This window comes from Pleurodeles waltl, chromosome 3_1 (genome assembly GCF_031143425.1).
Source record: "Pleurodeles waltl isolate 20211129_DDA chromosome 3_1, aPleWal1.hap1.20221129, whole genome shotgun sequence".
NCBI lineage: Eukaryota > Metazoa > Chordata > Amphibia > Caudata > Salamandridae > Pleurodeles > Pleurodeles waltl.
Window position 1 is genome coordinate 98,502,633 of NC_090440.1, and position 12,705 is coordinate 98,515,337.

Sequence of the window (12,705 nt, forward strand, 5' to 3'; positions counted from 1 at the left end):
TTTGCTTCAGTTTATCTTGTGAGATGCATCTTCGGGAACATTCCCATTTCAGATTAGCCAATGCATTTGTCCATCATATTTCTTCTACATCCTGTAAGTGTTGACTCTTCTCCACACGTGCTCCTTTCACATCACCAGGTTGTGACATCACTACCGAGGAGTCACCTGTTGCATCTGTTGTTTGTGAGTTATCTCAGTAATACAATAACTTTACCATCTTTGAACTGAGGTTTTTGTTTTTTTAACTTTGTCATTGACTAAGTCGATTTGATTAGCCTGGCATTCAGCAGAAAAGGGAGCCTTGTCACTGGATTGCCAGCAAAACCCTAGTAAACCTAAAGCAAAACCTTAAAAAATATAGGTAGCTCTATCAAATCTGTGTTCACAAGCATTGCTCTGAATGGGCCTTCCTGAGGGGCGTGGCTTAGAAACATTCTAATAAATACATAAAGAGATTGGAGCAGCACAAAGAACACATCCGGGTGATGACACCTGGGACAGCAACTATTCTCTTGCTACTCTTTTCACCACAAGACATCACCTTCTTTGCAGCCTCACATATCAGGATTATTGTTGGCAGGCCATGGTGTAGGCCAGGTGGGCTCTGGCTGGCCCCCATTTTTCGTCACAAATGTATTAGTGTGTGTGCTTTGTGTTCTGAACTGCAGCACCCGCCCTGTACTTAGTCACTGTTCCTGAGATGTTTTGCCACACTTCGTGGAGGTTTGCATGGGATTCAGTTTTAATTTATGCTTCTTCACGGCAGTGGGGAGCTGTTGATTTTTGACATTATTATGTACAATCACAGCCATACTCCTGGTGAAATTGCATAGAGCTACACTCAGACATCCACTGACACTGCTAAGGTCTGATAGTAACATGTGCGGCTCCTTTGTGGGCCTTTTAGGGACAAAGAGTATACTGCCACCCTGGCTGACATCCCCACAAATAAACCTCCCAGTTCCTCAGTGAGGGGCATTTAAAATCTCAAAAAATGCCCTTACGCATTATTAATTTTACAATGTAAAATTTAAACATAGGGCCACACTAGAGTCATGTTTTATGCTAATGTGGCTCAAGGAAGCATTTTTCGCTGTGCCATACTTACAAAGTACGACCCTTTGAACCACATCATGCCTGTGTCAGTCATAATGTATGCAAGGAGGGCGTTCCGTCTTTAGGAGGTCCGCAAAAATGGCACAGTGAAATGTACAAGATTTCACTGCGCCATTTTTGGCGTCATTTTTAACTTCTGCTCAAAGCAGACATTAAAGTGACGCACTGTTAGAAATGGGGTTTTTGGTTGGCAGTCAGGTTACCCCCTGTCCAAGCAAAAGCCCTCACTCTAGTCAGGGTAAATCACACACAATCCAAGATTATCCTGTGCCCACCCTCTGGTAGCTTGGCACGAGCAGTCAGGCTTAACTTAGAAGGCAATGTGTAAAGTATTTGTGCAATAAATCATACAATACCACCATATAGCACCACAAAAATACACCACACAGTGTTTAGAAAAATATATAATATTTATCAGGATAATTGTAGGTCAAAAAGAATAAAGTTGCAATGGGAAATTGTAGAGATATCACTGAAAAGTGATATAAAGTGTCTTAAGTCTTTAGAATATAAACAAAGTCTCTTTCAAGCACAAGTACCTGGTTTAGAGTGGAAAAATCTCCTGAGAGGGCCACAAAGGAAGAGGTGCGTGGAAAAAGGGTGTGTGCGTCGATTTCTCCCCAGCACACACGGACTCGCGTCGTTATTTTCCACACGGGGAAGTCGTGCGTTGTTTTCCGGCACGCGGACAGTCTCTTTCTGTGGATCGCGGGGATTACCAGATGTCCCGGGTCTGTGCGTGGATTTTCCTGCTTGTTCTCCGGCTGCGCGTCGGTCTGCGGGGCTGCGCGTCGAAATTACGATCTCACGGCAGGCGTCGCGTCGATTTCTCCTCTAGAGGTCGGTCTGCGGGGCTGCGCGTCGAAATTACGATCTCACGGCAGGCATCGCGTCGATTTCTCCTCTAGAGGTCGGGCGGCGTTGTCCTTGCGAAGCCGTGCGTCGGATTTTCGGTTGTCCCCAGAGCGTTGCGTCGATCAGCATCGGTGTGCGGCGTTTTTCTCGCCGCGGAACAAGCTGTGCGTCAAAATTTTCGGCGCACGGAGCGTCCAAGTGAAAAAGAGAAGTCTTTTTGGTCCTGAGACTTCAGGGAACAGGAGGCAAGCTCTATCCAAGCCCTTGGAGAGCACTTTCACAGCCAGACAAGAGTTCAGCAAGGCAGCAGGGCAACAGCAAGGCAGCAGTCCTTTGTAGAAAGCAGACAGGTGAGTCCTTTGAGCAGCCAGGCAGTTCTTCTTGGCAGGATGTAGTTTCTGGTTCAGGGTTTTTCTCCAGCAAGTGTCTGATGAGGTAGGGCAGAGGCCCTGTTTTATACCCAAATGTGCCTTTGAAGTGGGGGAGACTTCAAAGAGTGGCTACGAAGTGCACCAGTTCCCCTTTCAGTTCAATCCTGTCTGCCAGGGTCCCAGTAGGGGGTGTGGCAGTCCTTTGTGTGAGAGCAGGCCCTCCACCCTCCCAGCCCAGGAAGACCCATTAAAAATGCAGATGTATGCAAGTGAGGCTGAGTACCCTGTGTTTGGGGTGTGTCTGAGTGAATGCACAAGGAGCTGTCAACCAAGCCCAGCCAGACGTGGATTGTAAGGCACAGAAGGATTTAAGTGCAAAGAAATGCTCACTTTCTAAAAGTGGCATTTCTAGAATAGTAATATTAAATCCGACTTCACCAGTCAGGAGGATTTTGTATTACCATTCTGGCCATACTAAATATGACCTTCCTGCTCCTTTCAGATAAGCAGCTGCCACTTCAACAGTGTATGAGGGCAGCCCCAATGTTAGCCTATGAAGGGAGCAGGCCTCACAGTAGTGTAACAACGAATTTAGGAGTTTTACACTACCAGGACATATAACTACACAGGTACATGTCCTGCCTTTTATCCACACAGCACCCTGCTCTAGGGGTTACCTAGGGCACACATTAAGGGTGACTTATATGTAGAAAAAGGGGAGTTCGAGGCTTGGCAAGTACTTTTAAATGCCAAGTCGAGGTGGCAGTGAAACTGCACCCACAGGCCTTGCAATGGCAAGCCTGAGACAAGGAAAAGGGGCTACTTAAGTGGGTGGCACAACCAGTGCTGCTGGCCCACTAGTAGCATTTAATTTACCAGCCCTATGCACATAAAGTGCACCTTACTAGGGACTTATAAGTAAATTAATAGTCCAATCAGGTATGATTCAAGGTTACCATGTTTTAAGGGAGAGAGCATATGCACTTTAGCACTGGTTAGCAGGGGTAAAGTGCGCAGAGTCTAAAAATCAGCAAAAACAGTGTCCACAAAGTGGAGGGAGGCAGGCAAAAAGTTAGGGGTGACTACCCTAAGGCTGTCAGGTCTAACATGTGTCCCCCCCAGCTGAAAGTGGGGAGAGCTACCCGACCTCCTGGGAGCTCTCATCGCTAAGGCGGAAGTACCTGGAGAGACCATCAGCATTGGCGTGGTCAACCCCTGGGCGATGTTCCACCGTAAAGTCCATCCCCTGTAGGGAAATAACCCACCTCAAGAGTTTTGGATTCTCATCCCTCATCTGCATGAGCCATCTGAGGGGCCTGTGGTCTGTCTGGACCCGGAAGTGAGTCCCAAACAGGTAGGGTCTTAGCTTCTTTAGTGCCCAGACCACAGCAAAAGCTTCTCTCTCAATAGCACTCCACCTCTGTTCCCGTGGTAATAGCCTTCTGCTAATAAAGACTACCGGTTGATCTCGACCCTCCTCATTTAGCTGTGCTAGGACTGCCCCTATGCCATGCTCTGAAGCGTCTGTCTGCACGATAAATTCCTGGGAGTAGTCAGGGCCTTGAGCACGGGGGCCGTGCACATGGCTTCCTTCAGGGCGTCAAAGGCTTTCTGACAAGCCTCTGTCCAATTCACCAACCTAGGTTGTTTCTTGGAAGTGAGCTCTGTCAAGGATAATTCAATGTTACCATAGCCCTTGACAAATCTGTGGTAGTATCCTGTGAGGCCTAAAAAGGCTCTCACCTCAGTCTGCGTTCGCAGTGGTTGCCAGGCCTTGATAGTTTCAATCTTGGCCTGGAGTGGCTGCACCTTGCCACCACCCACTAGGTGTCCCAAGTACACCACAGAACCCTGCCCAATCTGGCACTTGCTAGCCTTGATGGTCAGGCCTGCCTGTTGCAGGGCCTGAAGCACCTCCTTGAGGTGAAGCAGGTGTTCCTCCCAGCTGGAACTGTAGACAGCTATGTCATCCAGATAGGCTGCACAGAAGGCATCCTTGCCAGCTAGGACCCCGTTAACCAACCGTTGGAAGGTAGCGGGGGCATTTTTCAATCCAAACGGCATCACCCGGAACTGGTAATGGCCATCAGGGGTTGAAAATGCGGATCTTTCCTTAGCCCCCTCAGTCAGGGCGATCTGCCAGTACCCTGAAGTAAGATCAAACGTACTCAGGAACTTGGCAGCGCCCAGCCTGTCAACGAGCTCATCAGCTCGGGGGATGGGGTGAGCATCAGTCCGTGTGACTGAGTTGAGACCCCGGTAGTCCACACAGAACCGGAGTTCTGGCTTCGCACCTGGGGCAGTAGCCTTAGGGACCAACACCACTGGGCTGGCCCAGGGACTACTGGATTTCTCGATAACCCCTATAGTCAACATCTTGGAGACCTCCTCCTTGATGCTGGCCTTCACCTTATCCGACAACCTGTAAATTTTGTTCTTCGCAGGGAGACTGTCACCGGTGTCAATATCATGAACACAGAGGTGGGTCAGTCCAGGAGTAAGGGAGAACAGGGGGGAGAACTGCTCCAACAGCTCAGAGCAGTCTCCTCTCTGGTTTAGAGTCAGGGAGTCAGAAAGAATGACCCCGCTTACTGACCCATCACCTTCTTGGGCAGAGAGGAGGTCAGGGAGAGGTTCACTCTCCTCTTCCATTCCTTCATCTGTGACCAGAAGCATGTTGATCTCCGACCTCTCACAGTGAGCCTTTAGTCGGTTCACATGGAGCACCCTTAGGGGATTCCTAGGGGTTTGGAGGTCCACTAGGTAAGTGGCCTCCCCTTTCCGCTCCTTGATTTCAAATGGGCCAGACCAGCGGTCCTGGAGAGCTCTAGGCTCTACTGGCTCCATTACCCACACTTTGTCTCCAGGTTGAAACTCTACCAGGGTGGCCTTCTGGTCATACCAGTGTTTCATTACCTCTTGACTGGCCTCAAGGTTACTTTGGGCCTCTTTCCAGAAGCGGGTCATCTGGTTGTGGAGGGCCAACATGTAGCTGACCACGTCCTGAGGGGGTGCCTTTGGAGCTTTCTCCAATCCCTCCTTGACAATGCTTTAGGGTCCCCTGACAGGGTACCCATAGAGAAGCTCAAAGGGACTGAACCCTACCCCCCTCTGGGGGACCTCTCTGTAAGCAAAGAGAAGGCATGGTAAGCGGACGTCCCACTTACGCCTCATGGCCTCAGGGAGGCCACCAATCATGCCTTTCAGGGTCTTGTTGAATCTCTCCACAAGACCATTAGACTGGGGGTGATAGGGTGTGGTGAACTTGTAGGTTACACCACATGCATCCCACAGAGACTTCATGTATGCAGACATGAAGTTAGTGCCTCTGTCAGACACTATCTCCTTGGGGAATCCCACACGGGTAAATATCCCCATCAGAGTTCTGGTCACCACCGGTGCAGTTACGGTCCTCAGAGGGATTGCCTCTGGGTAACGGGTGGCATGGTCCACCAAAACCAGGATGAACCTGTTGCCTAAGGCAGTTTTGGGGTCCAAGGGACCAACAATGTCGATGCCCACCCTTTCAAAGGGGGTGCCAACGACAGGAAGTGGAATGAGGGGGCTTTTACCCATTTTTCCTGCTTTACCACTGGCCTGGCAGGTAGGACAGGATCTGCAGAATTTATCTGAGTGTGTCCTCATTTTGGGCCAATAAAAGTGGGTGACAAGCCTGTTAAAGGTCTTGCCTTGCCCCAAATGTCCTGCCAGGGGAATGTCGTGAGCCAGACCCAGTAGGAAGGTTCGGTAACATTGGGGGACCACCAGCGTACGTGCTGCCCCAAAGGCCGGAACCTTACGCTCACTGTAGAGGAGATCATTCTCCCAATATAGGTGGTGATCGCCAGAGGTGTCACCTGCAGCCTGGTTTGAGGCTTGTTTCCTCAGACCTTCTAGAGTGGGACATTCTTTCTGCGCCTTGCAGAATTCCTCCCTGGTGGGTCCACCCTCAACTTGCCAGCCAGCAAGCTCAGGTAAGTCACCTAGGGTAGCAATGTCTTCCCCAGTTGGCTCGGGAGCCTCCTCCTCAGGAGCCCCGTCAGCCACTGCAGGAACTTCTGGGGCCGGTTTTCCCGTGCCCCTGGTGCCTCCTCTTGGCAGCTCTCTGGGCCATCGTTCCAGGTTCCAGACGCCCTTGACTTCCCTCTCGGTCAGCCATGGACCTTGTGGTCATGCAGACCCACTCAGGTAACCCTAACATCTCCAGGTGAGACTTGAGCTCCACTTCTTTCCAAGCAGTATGCTCAAGATCATTGCCTAACAGACAATCTACAGGTATGGCAGGACTCACAGCTACTTTCAGAGTACCAGAGACCCCCCCCCCACTCAAAGGGAACCAGAGCCACCGGTAGGTGACTCTTGCGATTGTCAGCGACTCTGACCTGGTGGAATGTATTAGGTACTATCTGCTCTGTTGACACCAGCTGACTCTTGATAGTGGTCATACTGGCTCCTGTGTCACGCAGAGCCTCCACCTTCTGCCCATCAATGGTGACCCACTGCCGGTACTTGGAAGTATTTTTGGGCATGTGGACCTTGGGCACCATTTCTCCTTCTCCCAGGGACACTAGGGAAATCTCTACCTGTTCCCCAAAGCTATCTGGGGCCATCTCCCCCCGAGCGCTACACTAGTCAACCCAGGTGCCTGTCCGGTAGTGGACGGTGCCCTCTTGGGGCACTGGGGATCGCCTTTATAGTGACCATACTGGTAACACTCCATGCATTTGGGGTTAGGTTTCCCTGACCTGTCATATGTCCCTGGCTTTTTCCCAAATTTGGAAAAGGAAGGGTTGCCACCCCCTCCCTGGGGATTCTTTTGGGGGCCTTTGGAGAGTTCCTTATCTGCAAGTTTATCTCCCCCCTCTTTCTTCTGTTGGGAACCCTGACCACCTTTGTGGGAGTCCCCCCCAGGTACCTTCTTGGACACTCTGGTGCTAACCCAGAGGTCCGCCTCCTCAGCAAACTTCCTGGGATCAGTCAGCTTGCTATCCACTAAGTGCTGGCGCAACTCTGTATAAGTAGTATTAAGCATATGCTCTCTTAGAATCAAGTCATATAAACCTTTATAATCAGCAACTTTGTTGCCCCGCACCCATCCATTCAGTGCCTTACTGGAGAAGTCAAAGAAATCTACCCATGTTTGTGTGGTTTGTTTGGTGCTGTCCCTGAACCTCTGACGGTATCCCTCAGGGGTCGGCCCAAACTTGGCAAGTAAAATGGCTTTCTGAAGTGGGTATGTGTTTTGATCAGGTTGATCCAATGTGAGGAGTGTATCCCTCCCCAATGGCGGTACATAACCCCACATAGCTACCCCCCATTGCCCTTCAGGAACCTCATGAGCCCTTAGTGCAACTTCATAAGCAGCTAACCATTTATCTATGTCATCTCCCACCACAAAACTGGGCACCACATTTTTGGGTATACAAACCTTCTTTTCTCCAGCAGGTCCTGTCAGTATGCTGCCACCATTATTGCTGGATTCAGACTGTCTTGCCTTGATCTCCAGCTCCTTGAGACTCAGTTCATGAGCCAACAATAGTTTCTTTTCAGCCAAAGCTCTTTCAGCTTCCACCTGTTTGGCTGCTCTTTCAGCTTCCGCTTGTTTGGCTGCCCTTTCAGCTTCTGCTTGAATCTGTTTGGCTGTTCTTTCAGCTTCAATCTGTTTGGCTGCTCTTTCAGCCTCAGCTTGTTTGGCTTCTCTTTCTGCCCTTCTCTCCTCCTGTTGAGCCTCAATTTTCAGTTTTGCCATTTGCAATTGGAACTCCCTTTCTTCTCTCCTTTCCTCTGTGGTTAGGCTTTGCACAGAGACACTGATCCCTGGTCTGGAAGGGTGCACAATTGCAGTGGTAACACCATCCACAGATAGTGAAAATTCCTCTGAGGGGCCATTTTTTGGCTCCTCTTCCTCATCATCCTCTAAATGGGCTTCTGCCCAGGCCCTCAGCGCCACTTGAAAGTCCTCCTTTCTGGAGGCCCCTTGGGTGGGTACCCTCAATGCCCTGCAGAATCCTCTTAGTTGTTTGACCGTATATGTATCCAACTGGACTAGGTCAAAGTCCCCTGTCTGAGACCCAGTCAGAGACATGTTGAGTGAGGATTTAGTTTTTGAAAATTGTCAGGAAAAAACGGATTTGCAAAAAGAGGTAAAAACCAAGTTGACCTTCAACTGTGGGTAGGTAGTGAAATACTTAGCTACTGTATGTCACTGCACAAATACAAGTCCTATCCTCACCGCTGATCACCAATGTTAGAAATGGGGTTTTTGGTTGGCAGTCAGGTTACCCCCTGTCCAAGCAAAAGCCCTCACTCTAGTCAGGGTAAGTCACACACAATCCAAGATTATCCTGTGCCCACCCTCTGGTAGCTTGGCACGAGCAGTCAGGCTTAACTTAGAAGGCAATGTGTAAAGTATTTGTGCAATAAATCATACAATACCACCATATAGCACCACAAAAATACACCACACAGTGTTTAGAAAAATATATAATATTTATCAGGATAATTGTAGGTCAAAAAGAATAAAGTTGCAATGGGAAATTGTAGAGATATCACTGAAAAGTGATGTAAAGTGTCTTAAGTCTTTAGAATATAAACAAAGTCTCTTTCAAGCACAAGTACCTGGTTTAGAGTGGAAAAATCTCCTCAGAGGGCCACAAAGGAAGAGGTGCGTGGAAAAAGGGTGTGTGCGTCGATTTCTCCCCAGCACACACGGACTCGCGTCGTTATTTTCCACGCGGGGAAGTCGTGCGTCGTTTTCCGGCGCGCGGACAGTCTCTTTCTGTGGATCGCGGGGATTACCAGATGTCCCGGATCTGTGCGTGGATTTTCCTGCTTGTTCTCCGGCTGCGCGTCGGTCTGCGGGGCTGCGCGTCGAAATTACGATCTCACGGCAGGCGTTGCGTTGATTTCTCCTCTAGAGGTCGGTCTGCGGGGCTGCGCGTAGAAATTACGATCTCACGGCAGGCGTCGCGTTGATTTCTCCTCTAGAGGTCAGGCGGCGTTGTCCTTGAGAAGCCGTGCGTCGGATTTTCGGTCGTCCCCAGAGCGTCGCGTTGATCAGCGTCGGTGTGCGGCGTTTTTCTCGCCGCGGAACAAGCTGTGCGTCGAAATTTTCGGCGCACGGAGCGTCCAAGTGAAAAAGAGAAGTCTTTTTGGTCCTGAGACTTCAGGGAACAGGAGGCAAGCTCTATCCAAGCCCTTGGAGAGCACTTTCACAGCCAGACAAGAGTTCAGCAAGGCAGCAGGGCAACAGCAAGGCAGCAGTCCTTTGTAGAAAGCAGACAGGTGAGTCCTTTGAGCAGCCAGGCAGTTCTTCTTGGCAGGATGTAGTTTCTGGTTCAGGTTTTTTCTCCAGCAAGTGTCTGATGAGGTAGGGCAGAGGCCCTGTTTTATACCCTAATGTGCCTTTGAAGTGGTGGAGACTTCAAAGAGTGGCTAAGAAGTGCACCAGTTCCCCTTTCAGTTCAATCCTGTCTGCCAGGGTCCCAGTAGGGGGTGTGGCAGTCCTTTGTGTGAGAGCAGGCCCTCCACCCTCCCAGCCCAGGAATACCCATTCAAAATGCAGATGTATGCAAGTGAGGCTGAGTACCCTGTGTTTGGGGTGTGTCTGAGTGAATGCGCAAGGAGCTGTCAACCAAGCCCAGCCAGACGTGGATTGTAAGGCACAGAAGGATTTAAGTGCAAAGAAATGCTCACTTTCTAAAAGTGGCATTTCTAGAATAGTAATATTAAATCCGACTTCACCAGTCAGGAGGATTTTGTATTACCATTCTGGCCATACTAAATATGACCTTCCTGCTCCTTTCAGATCAGCAGCTGCCACTTCAACAGTGTATGAGGGCAGCCCCAATGTTAGCCTATGAAGGGAGCAGGCCTCACAGTAGTGTAACAACGAATTTAGGAGTTTTACACTACCAGGACATATAACTACACAGGTACATGTCCTGCCTTTTATCCACACAGCACCCTGCTCGAGGGGTTACCTAGGGCACACATTAAGGGTGACTTATATGTAGAAAAAGGGGAGTTCTAGGCTTGGCAAGTACTTTTAAATGCCAAGTCGAGGTGGCAGTGAAACTGCACCCACAGGCCTTGCAATGGCAGGCCTGAGACAAGGAAAAGGGGCTACTTAAGTGGGTGGCACAACCAGTGCTGCTGGCCCACTAGTAGCATTTAATTTACCAGCCCTATGCACATAAAGTGCACCTTACTAGGGACTTATAAGTACATTAATAGTCCAATCAGGTATGATTCAAGGTTACCATGTTTTAAGGGAGAGAGCATATGCACTTTAGCACTGGTTAGCAGGGGTAAAGTGCGCAGAGTCTAAAAACCAGCAAAAACAGTGTCCACAAAGTGGAGGGAGGCAGGCAAAAAGTTAGGGGTGACTACCCTAAGGCTGTCAAGTCTAACACGCACCCATTGTAATCAGTGGGCCTCCTTGCACTTTGCTGCACTAGTGTCAAATTTTTGAAGTTAGTGCAGCAAAGCGCCACAATAGTGTCAAAAATGTTCATGCTATTGGCCTAACATGCGCTATGGTGCACTGCATTGTAAATACGCTGCACACATGATGTTGTTAGGTGGGGCAGGGGTGATGCAAGAAAACTGGGGCATCAATGCTGATGAGCCAGTTTCTTGTAAATATGCCCCATAGTGTAAAAAAACATAAGCACCAACCACGATCATGTGGTTGTACAAGACTGGTACCTAGGTGCAAGTTCAGGCCTACAGCGATGGAGCACAGGTTGAATACAGAAACTATATTCTACCTGGTTGGAAATTTTACATTTGAACTTAGTCTCTGGAATGGAAGTCAAAAAGCCTCAGCGTGGTAAGGCAGAAGTCTGTGGCCGAAGAAGATCCCACATCATTGACAAGCTGCTGTACAAGGTCTCAGTGAAGCTATTGACTTTTGGCAGGAAGCACAAAACAAGAGAAATTTGAATTTCATCCCCAGAGAAGGCATCATACTGGCTTGATACTTTTGGCTCCTTTGCCCGATGAAGTCACGTAGTCTCTGTTTTGGAGCTCGGATTCTTCTAGCTGGGGCAAGGCTGCTGGCTGTAGTGAAAGAAGGCTCCACGTGAGCGCATACCTTCTTTGCAAGGTCCCACTGAATCATTTGATGTTGCTGAAAAGCTCAGAGTGAGAGCAACCTGGATCATTGGATTACAGGCAACAAACATTTGTTAGATTGGTTTGGCAGGTTCATCTTGATCCTGTGGAGGTCTGTGGAGCTAACAAATGTGTAAGTCCCACGTTTCAAGATATGTTAGGAGGACTACATTTTGACACCAGCCAAAGGTCCAGAACTTTGGGCACAGCACTTGGAGGTCAAGACTTACTCCAGCAGGCAGAGGCCGGCAGGAGAATCTAGGGCAGGTCAAGTTGGAATTGTTCAGCTTGGCAGTAGCTAGAAAGTGTTCTTGTGGCTTGTTGCATCTATTTAACTTGAATAGAAAATCAGCCGTATGATCCTTGGAGTCTACCTTTTTTACCGGAGCCCAAGAGGGAGATCTGATTCACTTTTCAAGACTCTTCTGAGGTCAGAAACAGCAGGTGCAGCTCACTAATGTTCTTCCACAGGTCTATAAAGATTCCTGAGGAGGATACTGTTAGTGCCATATTCATGCCAGGCACCAGTCAAGGCTGGACCTTCCCATAGTTCCCTCTATGCCTAAACCCAATATGGTAAACCCCTTCTCCTCTTTTGCAGAGCCTGTGTGCCCACTCCAGAGAGAAATAAGCAACCATTTCTCTGTGGTCATCGGTTCTGGGGGAAGCTCTTTTCTCAATGGGGTTGGTGCCTGCCTGACTGGGGTAGCAACGAAGGGTCTTGCCCAGGTGCCATCTTACATTTGCCTGTGACAGGGTAGGTAGGCCTCTTTGGAGTTAATCAAGTTCCTAGGCACAACTCAGATGGTCATCCTGTCAGAAGAACAGAACACCTTCCCCCATCCGAGGTCTCTGGGAGTAAGTTCACACCTCATCAAGAGTGTTATTCAGCTGACAGTTGACTTTTGGAGCTCAAGCAAATTGGCCTCTAGGGGCATTAGGCAGGGAAAAGGTAACTTTATTAAAGTTTTTTTTCCAAAATAGTTATTACGAATCTGACTTAATCAGTGAAATGGGCTTATAATAAATATTTCAGAAAGTCCACGATTAAAGTTGTAGTTGTTTAATATCCAGAGATAACATTACTAAATGTAATATTGAATCACAGTGCTTCCCCATGGCACAGGTAGCCCTGCTACAGTAAAAATAGTTATTGGGGCTTCTTCACTGCAAGGACATATTTAACATTAAACTTTTACATGTCCTACTTTTAAATTCCATGCACCCTGCGTTATGGGCAGTAAGG

The 12,705-nt window shown here is 48.9% G+C and overlaps 1 protein-coding gene across 1 annotated transcript in view; it reads left to right on the forward strand.

Annotated features, from left to right (window-relative positions):
- SLC6A5 (solute carrier family 6 member 5) overlaps positions 1–12,705 on the forward strand; it is a 305,468-nt gene that overhangs the window by 67,871 nt on the left and 224,892 nt on the right. The gene's annotated exons all lie outside the window — the stretch shown is intronic.